Below are 10,954 nucleotides of genomic sequence, written 5' to 3' on the forward strand. Positions count from 1 at the left end.
GCTGCTGTTTCCCTACTTTTTATGTCTGTTTAATTGCTTGCCCTCTTTGGTGGTTCCTTTCTATTGTTATTCTTGGAATTATGGTCATTTTTATCTCTTTCTACAATGCCTTTCAGTATTCTTTGTAGAGTTGGCTTGGTGATCATGAATTTCTTCAGTTGTTCTTTGTCATGGAAGTATCTTATTTTTCCATTCATTTTGAAAGATAGTTTTCCTAGGTACTTCTGTATGGGTTGGAGGGTATTTTCTTTTATCTTTTTTCTTTTTTTTAAGGGAAGGAAAATTTATTTAGCTCACAGTTACTGGAGGTTTCAGTCTATACTCAGCTGGCTCCAAGGCAGAGCAGCACATGGCAGAGAGCAACTGTTCATTGTGGTGGCAAAGAGCAAAGACTGGAGGATATTTTCTTTCAGGGTCTCAAATATTTCACTCCAAGCTCTCTGTCTTTCTGTCTCTGTCTCTCTGTCTCTGTCTGTCTGTCTGTCTGTCTGTCTGTCTGTCTGTCTGTCTGTCTCTCTCTCTCTCTCTCTCTCTCTCTCTGTCTTTGAAATGTCTTACTTACTTTTCTGTCATTGCTGGGACAAAATACCCAACACCCCAAATTAAGGAAGGAAAGGTTTATTTAGCTCACAGTTTGTGGAGGTGTCAGTACATACTCAGCTGGGTCCAAGGCAGACTGGTACATGGCACAGAGCATCCTTTCATGGTGGCAGCAAAGAGCAGAGAGCAAGTCTGTCTCCCTTAGGTTGTATTCAGGCTATCTGCCCCAGGCTGGGTGTAGTACTCGCACCCATAATCCCAGTGGATCATGAGTTAATCACAAACTCTAGAAGTCCGCCCCATGACTATATGAGGCTTTGGGGGGACAACTAGACACAAACCATAGTAGGAAGAAATATTTGGTCAATTTATTGCCATAATAAAAATAAAGATTAGGTCTTCCTAATATTGTTCTTATTCCTTCCTTAGAGATATCTATCAAATCTTTGCATGATCTTTCCATTAACCATCATCACCATCATCACCTTGATTTAGTGGGTGTGTTATAATCACAAGATTTCTGTTTGGCTCATTCCCTAGTCTCTTGATGTAGGGCTAAGGTAAGGTTTTTACCACAGAGCTTTCCAATATAGTTACACAAGAGAGAACAACAGATTTAAATAGATATGACATCTTAGCTACAGTACAGTTATCAAAAAGCACAGTTTAGAAACTGAGCAAACATGGTAACTATTGATTTTGTACTTCAGACCATAGGAGCAAAGCCTATAGTTATATAAGAGAAGCAATTGTAAGTTAGGAGTTTATATGCAAAGCATTGCCCCTTTTAGAGTGGACTTACCCTGGGTTTCTCCAGATAGGCCCATGACCCTGTCCCAGGCACTTCCTGCAGTAGCGGCCCAACCCCCAGTGTGGGAGTATGGGCCAGGCACCAGGGTTCCTCCAGACTGAGGCTCCCGAAGCTCCCAAGGTCCACTGAGGCTAAAGTGTTGCTCCACAATGGTGGGAGGCAGGGAGCAGAGTCTTCCCTCTTCCAAGCAGCTCACCAAAGCTCCTGGCATTCACCGAGGCTCAGCATCACTCCTATTTTTTTCCGCATTCTATAGTTCATTCAAACACAAATTCTCAAAGTGGTCCCTAATAACCCTCTGGATTTTAGTGCTGTCTATGGTAACATTTTCTTTTTCATCTCTAATTAGATTGATTTGGGTTCTCTCTCTCCCTTATTCTTTCTCTCTCTCTCTCTCTCTCTCTCTCTCTCTCTCTCTCTCTCTAATTAGTTTGGCTAAGGGTTTACCAATCTTTTTTATGTATTCAAAGAAATAAGTCTTTTTTTTTTTTTTTTCATCCTGTGTATTGGTCTTTTAGTCTCTGTTTCATTGCTTTTGGGCCTCGTCTTTTATTATTTCTTCTCTTCTGTTAAGTTTGATTTTGGATTATTTTTGTTTGTTTATTTTTTGTTTTTCTAAGACCTTGGGATACATGATTATGTTATTTATTTGATATTTCTTTGATCTTTTGATGTAGGCATTCATAGCTATAACTTTCCTTCCTATGTTTGCCTATCCCAGAGATTCTTTTTTTTAAGGGAGGGAATTACTGGAGATAAAACTCAGGACCTTGGACTTGCCAGGCAAGTGCTTATGCTGCTGAGCTATCTTCCTGGCCCTATCCCAGAGATTCTTATATGTTGTATTTATATGTAACTTTAATTATAGGAATTTAAAAATTTCCTCTCTAGTTTCTCTAGCAATACACTGATCATTCCAAGTGAATTAATCAATCTTCATGTGTATAGTTTCTGTTGCTGTTGGTTTATAGTTTTATTCCACTAGGGTCTGATAACATGCAAGAAATTATTTCAACTTTTTGTATTAAAATTTGTTTATGCCATAAAACATGACCTATATTTGAGACCATCCCATGAGCTGTGGAGAAGAACATGTATTCTATAGCTGTTGTATAGAATATGCTGCAAACATCTGTGAAGTCAAGTTGGTCTAATGGTATAGTTTAGCTCTGGTATTTGTTGTTTTGACCTGGGTGACATGTCTATTGGTGAGAGTGATGTATTAATGCCCACCTACTGTTACAGAATCGGAACTGATATATTCCTTTATTTTGTGTAGTGTTTTTTCTTTTATAGTATTGGGTGCTCTGATGTTTAGTGCATCTATCTTTACAGTTGTATTTTCTTGATGTATTGTTACTTTTACTAATATGTAGTCACCTTCTTTGTGTCTAACTAGTTTTGGTTTGAAGCCTGCTTGTCAAATATGAATATAGCTATTCCTGCTTGCTTTTATGTTCTGTTTGCATGAAAAGGAGGTTTTCTATCCTTTCAGTCTATATATGTCTTTACTATTGAAGTATGTTTCTTGCAAGCAGAAAATAGCTTCGTTTTGTGTTTAAATCCAATGTTTCAGTATGTCTTTTAATTGAAGAATTAGGACTATTTACCCTCAGAGTAATTACAGTAAGATGTGTACAAATTCCTATCATTTATTTACTTTTTATGTATTTAGTACAGGGTATACAGGGTCTCACTATGTAGATCAGACTTGTAGCAATTCTTCTGTTTTAAGCCTCCTGAGAGCTGAGATTACAGGAGTGTGCCACCACACCCAGTCTCAGTATGACCTGGGGGTGGGGACGGCCCTGCAAGGCTTGCTGGGATAAAACCCTGGCCACTGCACTCTGCCTAAGCTGGCCACTGAGCTATCTGGCCAGCCCTCAAATTCCTATCATTTAAATCATTCTTTTAAGTGTTTAATTCTTTCTTAATTCTTAGTAGTTTATTTTCCTTCTTCTCTATGTAAGATTGCTTTAAGTATTTTCTTCAATGTTGGTAAAGGCCATGAATTTCTTTAATTTGTACTTATCTTGGAAGGTCTTTATTTCTCCGTCAGTTTTGAAAGATAGCTTTGTTGGATGTAGTAATGCTAGTTGGCAGTTATTTTCTTTCAGGGCTTGAAATATATTGTTCCATGCTTTTCTGGGAAAGTCTGAAGTTGTTCTGATGGCTTTGCCTCTGTACATGATTTGTTTTTTCTCTATTGTAGCGTTCCATAGTTTTCCTTCTTTTGTATTCTTGCCAATTTAATTATAATATGATGTTGGAAGTTTTTTTCTGGTCAAAACTGTCTAGGGTCCTAAATGCAGCCTGTACTTGATGGCTATATCTTTCCAAGATTTAGTAACTTTCTTCCTTTTTTTTTCCTTTCAGTACGAAGGATTGAACTCAGGACCTTGTGCTTGCCAGGCAGGCACTTTTTATACTGAGCTATCTCTCAAGCCCCTTAAAAACTTTCTTGTTATTATTTCATTGAATGGAAATTTATATTTTGGGACCATCTTTACACCAAAAGTTTGTAAATTTCATTTATATGCCCTAGAGTTTTTGGATGATTGCTTTTATAATTTCTTTGTTTTTTTCTATGCTACTGTCTGTGCACACTAATTCCTTAATCTTATCTTCAAGCTCTGAAGTTCTGTCTTTCCCAGGTCATGTCTCCTGGTGAGGTTTTCCACTGACAATGCTCAAGAGACTAATTTTGCTTTTCATTTCAAGAATTTTGGTTTGGCTCTTCTTTGGAATCTGTTTCTTGAATTGTTCCTTCATATCCTGCATCATCTTTAATTCTTTCAGCTATTTATTTGTAGTATTTTAAAATACATTAATCGTTTTATCTTTTGTGTTCATTGACTTTTCACCTACTGTGATATCTTTGCCTTCATTTGCTGGCAGTGGAAATTTGTAGGAGTTGTGTTGCCTTGTTTTCTTGTACTTGCTGTGTTTTTATATTGAGATTTGTGTGTGTTGGGATGTATATCTCTTCTGCTGTTATTTGAGGGTCTTCTTTGTGTTTAGTCTTTGTTTGAGGGCTTGATCCTTGGTACCAGTTGGAGAAAAAATTCACAGTAATGGTGATGGCACAAAGAGAAATTTGTATTGACCTACAGTAAAATGCAATTGAACATAACACCTATACCACGCTTAAGAATAGAAAATAAATCAATAATAATATCGACAGGCATAGATAGTGACATAAAGTAAATACCCACTAAAACAACAAAACAGACAATAAAAAAGAAATCAACAACAATAACAGTTAACAAAGGAGCTAAAAATTAATATGGGTTAATAGTAATAATCATTAAAAATGGATGGGGTATGGAAAGGGAAAAATGAAGAAGTAAAATTTTAGAAAAGAAAGATGAGAAGGTGAGAGAAGAAGATAAGCAGGAAGGAGAACAAAAAGTGAGGAAACTACCCAATTAAATAGTGTTTAGGTCTCTTAATTCAATGAGAAGAAAAATTTGTACTAATAGTGTTTTGACAGGATATCATGTCTGCATCTTGTACTATGAATAATCACTGCGAAGACAACAATGTGCAATGTATTAATTATTGTAACTGTTCCACTAACCTGTTTTGAAACTGTCTCATTGCTATTTGTTTCTCAATAAAATTAATTAAAAAAATAGTGTTTAGGGGCTGGCGAGATAGCTCAGCGGTGTAAAGGGCCTGCTTAGGTAAGCTTAGGCAGGCGCAGGGGACCACGGTTCAATCCCCAGCACCACATACCGACTAGCCTTGCCCTTAGGGTGGGCTGAGCTGGAAAAAAAAAAAAGTTTAAAAAGTAATTTGAATTAGGTAAAAATAACAGAAAAAATAAACTAACAAATGAGAAGAAAAAGGGAGAGAGAAAAAAGGGAAAACATAAAGAGCAAAACAAAATATTAAAAAATCATAAAAATAAACAGAGGAGGGCCAAGGAGATGGCTCAGTAGAATAAGCACTTGCCTGGCAAGTGCACGGGCCTGAGTTCAATCCCTGGTTCCACAAAAAAAAAAAAAAAAAAAAAAAAAAAAAATTAACAGAGGAAAAGAAATGAGTCCCCCAGATTTTTCCATGATAAGGTGTTTGAGAGTGTAGTTTGTTTCTAGGGCGTGTAGGATTGGAATCTACCAGAAATGGGAAAAGGATAGCAAGTGACAACCAAAGCCTGTTGTGCTTCTACACTCATTTTTTCCTGTAGATTCTGGCAGAGTCCTGCTCTACCTTTCCTGCTGGGTAGGGTCAGCCAATGGTATGGTGTCTATTTCAGAGCTGTGTTCACTTCCAGAGGCCTTTAGCGATTATTTGCACCATTCTGTGTGCCCAAAGCCACTAGTATCCCTGGCTAGCTTTGTATCCTGAGGGCTCCCAAGGGTTTCCCTTGCTCCAGATGCCCCCTTGTCCATATACTTAGGGATGCAGCAAATGTTCAAGCAGGGGAATGGCACTGATCCCCTCGGTGGGTGGAGAAAGCACAGACCACTGAGTTCTGTGCTACAAGCAAGTGGCAAGGGGGGGGGTCAAACAGTCAGCTGGATTCAACCCCAGTGTGCTGGCCCCTCAGAAAACCATAGCGCCAGCCTAACTCTTCACTACAGAGGGTGGAACTGCTGTGTCCCCCACAGCCTAGGCCACTGTTGCTTAAATATCTCAGGAGGCTTATGGCTAGCTCTCTATCTTTCCATGGCTGTCGCCTGTGGCTATCTCCTAGCCTGTCACTGTGGTAGGGTGATGACAGTGACCATGAAGTATCGCTGTTGTGTGACTTCTGATTCCTGGAGAAGCTTAGTGTTAAAGAATAAATCCATCTTCAAATGGCCCCTGATAGGATCACTCCTGGTAGGGGCCACGGGGGATTTCTTCTCCAGCATTAGCCTGTGAACAGCAGGAATTGCTTTCAGAGTGAAGCCCCAGATTGTATTTGTAGCTTACAATAACCAGGATTTTTCTCTGGTGCTAGTGTTGCTGGCCCATTGTTTACCACAAGGACTGCTTGCAGCATTAGGCCTCCCTGCCAGGCCAGCTTCATTCTTTTCTTTGCATTGCTTCCTCTTGCCCATGGGTTTTAGCATTTTTGCTGGCTCTTTCTTGATCCCCAAACTCTTTTTTTTTTTTTTTTTTTTTTTTTTTCAGAGTGGTTCCGGTTTAATGGAGGAGGCAAAGGTTACTGCGGCCTGGCTATTGCCCCTGGGCCCATGGCCAGCTGGTCTGGGCACTGTGCAACCGTTGGCATTTGCAACTGGACGAGCCCTGGTGCCCGCTTCTGGGCCTGGGGCCTTCCCCCCACGACTCTTCTGAAGTTGAGGTGTCTGGAGGGGCCGCCCTGACTGTGGGAGCCCAGGGAACAGAGACCAGAGCTCCAGTCTCTGAGCCCCTCCCCGGCCTTTCTGGGACAATAAATATGGCGGCGGCGGCCATGCGGCCTCACTCCGTGCGCAGGATGATGTGGATTCCCGAGTCCGTGAACACTGGCCCACTCATCTCCCCTGTCCGCAGCGCAAATGAGGCATCTTCAAATGGCTTCTGCATCTGACCTCTGCTGACGGCACCCAGGTCTCCCCTGGCCTTGGCCGAGCTGCAGTCGCTGAACTGTGAGGCCAGAGACTCAAAGTTTTCCTCTCCTGACTTGATCTTCTGGATGTAGCCATTGATCAGTTCCAGGGCCTCCTCCTTGGTCCGGGTGATCTTCTCCTGTCGCCAGGATGAGGGCCGCCTGGACTGGCTGTGCTTGACCAGCAGGTGCGAGCACCGGACCCTGGCAGGCTCCCCCTGCCCATTTTTGCTGCTGCTGCCACCGCCACTGGTGCCGCTGGGCCGCTCCCACTGGCTGGCGTTGGTGATATGGTTAAAGTAGTATACACGGCCTGAGCTGCGGCTCATGCGCTTCTCCCAGCCGGACGGCAGCTTCTCTTCGTCCGCCATCTTCCCTCCTGCCGCCGATCCCCAAACTCTTTTACTCTGTCTCCTTGCTAAGTAGTTGTTTTCCTGGTGTCTCAATTTCAAGTCCTGGAGAAGCTGTGATTTGTTGCTAGCTTCTACTCTGCCTTCTTTGTTCTTTTCTGAGTTTTTAAAAACTCAGCTCCAAATTCTTCTGCCAGCTTTGATCAAATGCTTTTGTACATTCAACTTTGCTACCACAAGGAAGAACATCATGTAAAAATGGCATTATGGCCCCAAATGGCGCTATGGCCCGCTGTTGGCTTCAGACCTCCAAAGCAACAGAGAGAGCTGATCTCGCTCTAGTAGCCTTTTATTTCTCCTCGTCTCCTGGGCGGGGGTTGGGGGGAATGATCAAAACGAAGTTGTCTGTGGGCCCAAAGACTGTCCAGAGTGATGGTCTCCTTCAGCGACAGAGCAGGACAATACTATTCAACATGCCTAATAAGGCGGGCAAGTTAAATGCTAAGTGATCGAAGTGTTTTATAAACAATTTTAGTGATTAGACAGAGTCAAAATCTCTAACATAATTAAAATGATGCTTCCCATGTTTTAGAGTAAGAAAAATGTTACTTAAATATCTGAGATTAATATTCAGTGGAAGAATTTTGGGGAGCGTAGACAGCCTTTACTTCTAGCACTGAAAAGGTCCCTAAAGCTGTTTCTAAAACACTGTTTCTGGTTGTCTTCCGGCCTGAATCAGACCAATGAGAAGGCAGGCATTGTTGTGTTACTTGTTCTTCACCATCAAAATATGGAAGCATGGCTTATCCTCAGGTTACTTTCCAGCACACAACGCCAACCATCTGATGTTTGTGCCAAGTGGGATTACCGAGAGACGTATCAGTAGGGCAGCTTCCCAACATGACAGATTGTGGGGAGGTCTCAGAGCGACAGCAAATGGACACTTGGATTCTCAAATGTCCATCCAGAAAGGGAAGCGAGGGCCATGTTCCTTGGACTTTTGAATATGGCCTCACATAAACATCTGTTTGGGTCTTTGAGGTAGACAGGCAACCGCGATTCGAGCTGTTTATAACAAACAAATAAAAGACTTTAATTTGAAAAGGAGGCTTTTGTTCTTTTCCCAATTGTCTGGTTTCAGGAAAACAAGAATGTTCTCTGACACAGGACTCCTACCAAATATTGGATTTGTGGAAGATGGAGGCATGACAAGAGGAAAGACCTCGGGAGGACACAGCTCCTGTTGCTTGCAAGGCTTCTCAAACTCGGACGCTCGCCAGCGCTGAAGCATACACGGTTCTGCTGTGGATTCTGAGTTGGAATGGATCTCACGTGAGGATAGGGCAAAAAAGCACATAGAAAAGTGAACCGGAGAAAATTCTTTCCGAATGTATGCTTTTCTCTTTCCTGACCAGCTCTAGCAAATTGGGCATGAGGAAGAGAATATGTATTTTCTTAAAGCTTTATTGAAGCACAACTTTCACTCTATAAAATCTGCCACTTTGCGTGTATATAGTTCACTGATTACTAACATTAGTTGTACAACTATCACTACACCTTATTTTAAATAATTTTTGTTTTCTCCAAAATAAGCTTCATGTTTATTTACCAGCATTACTCATTTCTACCCCCCCAGACCTAGGAAACTATTAATCCGTGATCTATCCTTATAGATTTGTCTTTTCTGGACCTTTCATAGAAATTTAATTGTACAATATGTGGCATTTGAGCCTAGCTTCTTTCATTTAGCAGATGTTTTTGAGACTCGTCCAAATTGCAGCATGTGTCATACTTTCCCTTTTATTTATTTTTTACTTTTATTTATTTTTTTAAACAGGATTTAACCATGTAGTTCAGTCTGGTCTTGAACTCATTGTGTAGCCCAGGCTGGCCTCAAATTTGTGATAATCCTCCTGCCTCAGCTTCTCACATGCTAGGATTACAGATGTCTCAGTTACTTTTCTCTCATTGCTGGGAGAAATACATGACACCCCAGATGAAGGAAGGAAAGGTTTATTCAGCTCACGGTTACTGGAGGTTTCATTCCATACTTGGCTGGCTCCAAGGCAGAGCGGCACAGGGCAGAGAACATCCAGTTCATGGTGGCAGGACAACAGCAATGGCAACAGAGAGAGAAAGTCTGTCTCTTTGTCCCTCTTCTATTGCATTCAGGCTCTCTTCCCCAGGCTGGGGAAAGTACACACACCTGTAATCCCAGCAGTACTAAGACCCATAATCCCAGCCTTGGATCACCCATAATCCCAATGGATCATGAGTTAATCACAAACTCTAGATGTCCCTGCCCCATGACTGCATGAGGCTTTTGGGGGACAAACAGACACAAACCATAACAACAGGTATGTACCACCCCACCCAGCCTTTTTCCTTTTATAAAACTTTTCAGGGTGATTCAATGACTACCTGTTTGGAGACTGATTTACCATATCTGTTTAGAAATTATCATCTCTTCAAACTGAGGAAGCAAAAAGGCTAAATAACTCATGGAATTATTATTATTATTGTTGAATTCAACATCTTTTTCTCTGTATGTATTACCAGCACTTGTTTGCATGCCTGCTGATTAATTCCCGGTGGCGAGCTGGCCCATGTGCATAGCACATCTTCATCCTCTTTTTCATCCCCTTCCCTCCCCCATCTTTTGGTTTCCCTCTCTTCTGAAAAAGCTACATCTCACTTGTCCCTATTATCTATCCTTTCTTTCTTGATCTTTATTGATATTTCTGGTTTCTCCTATAAGAGAAACCATGTGATATTTAAGCTCACGTATCTGATTTATTTCACTTACCATTATGGTCTCTAGGTGCATCCGTCTTCCTACAAATGATGGAAGTTTATCTTTATTACAGAGAAGTACTCTGTTTACATAGTACTCATGTTTTATTTATCCACACGTCTGGTGGTGGACATCTAGGCCACTTCCCAGATTTAGCTGTTACAGATCATGCTGTTATAGATGTGGGTGTGCAGGTATCTCTACAATATGATATTTTAACTTTATTGGGGGGCACGTAGAAGGGAACTAGCTGAACTGAGTGAATAAAATTTTATTTGTTTATGTATGTATGTATGTATGTATGTATGTATAGATATATATGTCTCAATCAGAACTAGATTCAGTTATTTATAAGTTCTCATAAAATTAACTAGCATACAGATTAATAGCTAAACTAATAGGCAAAAAAACCCCTTATAAAATACCTAAGACAATTTTACTCAATCAAGGTATACTCTTAGAATATTGTCCATTCTGAATTACAATATCTTTTCTCATCCTCTTTTTTCCTACCATCTGTCTTTTGTTTTGTATTTTATTTATATATTGAGACTTTCATACAAAAGAAATCGCACAATGTTGAGCTGTCTGTCTAATTTACTTCACTTAACATTGTGATCTCAAGGTATGCCCTGAATGGAATTACTAGTTTTAGTTTTTTGCATGGTCTTTATAGTGATTGTATTAATTTACATTCCTACCAACAGTGCAGAAGTGTTCCTTTCCTCCCCATGGTCTCACCAATATTTACTATATTTTGATTTCTTGAAAATAGCCATCTTGGGGCTGGTGAGATGGCTCAGTGGTCTAAAGCACCTACTTAGAACAAGCTAAGCTAAGCAAAACACAGGGACCGCGGTTCAATCCCCAGCACCACATGCCAGCCAGTCCGCCCCCTGGTGGGCTGAGCTGGCCAC

The 10,954-nt window shown here is 40.9% G+C and overlaps 1 pseudogene across 1 annotated transcript; it reads right to left on the reverse strand.

Annotated features, from left to right (window-relative positions):
* Nucleotides 1-6,472: 6,472 nt before the first annotated feature.
* On the reverse strand, nt 6,473-7,279 carry LOC101588547 (annotated as a pseudogene). Its single transcript, XR_001117295.2, has one exon. The product of XR_001117295.2 is annotated as a peptidyl-prolyl cis-trans isomerase NIMA-interacting 1 pseudogene (transcript).
* Nucleotides 7,280-10,954: the final 3,675 nt, after the last annotated feature.

This window comes from Octodon degus, unplaced genomic scaffold (assembly GCF_000260255.1).
Source record: "Octodon degus isolate 3935 unplaced genomic scaffold, OctDeg1.0 scaffold00134, whole genome shotgun sequence".
NCBI lineage: Eukaryota > Metazoa > Chordata > Mammalia > Rodentia > Octodontidae > Octodon > Octodon degus.